The sequence below is a fragment of the Carlito syrichta genome, unplaced genomic scaffold (assembly GCF_000164805.1).
Source record: "Carlito syrichta isolate Samal-C Ts95f unplaced genomic scaffold, Tarsius_syrichta-2.0.1 Scaffold105627, whole genome shotgun sequence".
Classification (NCBI taxonomy): Eukaryota; Metazoa; Chordata; class Mammalia; order Primates; family Tarsiidae; genus Carlito; species Carlito syrichta.
In genome coordinates, this window is record NW_007049723.1 from 306 (window position 1) to 1303 (window position 998).

Genomic DNA, 998 nt, shown 5'->3' on the forward strand with positions numbered 1-998 from the left:
GACTGCTTGCATGCCAGAATTTGAGTAGATTGTGCAACATAGCAAAAACTCTTTTCTAAAAAAAATTACAAAAAAAAGCACACAGTTTTTATCTTCTTGGAAGTTTGCACAAAAAAAATTTAACATAAAAGCAGTGTGCTGAAACTGTGATAGGTCAGGCAATGAGCAATAATTTCAAGAGGCTGAACCTCTTCCCCTAAGCAGCCTGAGGTGACTCACCAGGATGGTCCACTACTCGTTAAACCTGGAGAAGCCCACAAAGTAACACCCGAGAAACTGTGCAGGCCATCAAGGTTATGCACATATGAAAAGCCACCAAGTACCTGAAAGATGTCACCTTACAGAAACAGTGTGTACCATTCTACTGCTACAACAGTGGAGTTGGAAGGTGTGCCCAGGCCAAACAGTGGGGCTGGACACAGGGTCGGTGGCCCAAAAAAAGGGCTGAATTTTTGCTGCACATGCTTAAAAATGCAGAGAGTAATGCTGAGCTTAAGGGCTCCTCTGGTCATTGAGCATATCCAGGTGAACAAAGACCCTAAGATGCGCTGCCAGGCGTACCGGGCTCATGGTCAGATCAACCCTTACATGAGCTCCCCCTGCCACATTGAAATGATCCTCACAGAAAAGGAGCAGATTGTTCCTAAGCCAGAGGAGGAGGTTGCACAGAAGAAAAAAATATCCCAGAAGAAACTGAAGAAACAAAAACTTATGGCATGGGAATAAATTCAACATGAAATAAATGCAGATAAAAGTGAAAAAAAAAAGAGGCTGAACCTAAGAGTAATTGAATTTACTGAGGCAGAAAGAGAGGCAGAGACCACCCTGGGACAAACATTCATGAAATTAATCAAGAAAAGTTCCCTCATCTCATCAGTGACGCTATTTTCAAACACAAGAGATTCAGAGACCCCTGGAAGACTACTCCTAGACAATAATACTTACCTGAACAAATAGGTCTAAAAGAAAAATATCCTAAAGGCAGTAATGGAACATGG

General features: G+C 42.2%; 1 pseudogene; it reads left to right on the plus strand.

Moving 5' to 3' along the window:
- The first annotated feature begins 269 nt into the window (after positions 1–269).
- On the plus strand, positions 270–726 carry LOC103269002 (annotated as a pseudogene).
- Positions 727–998: the final 272 nt, after the last annotated feature.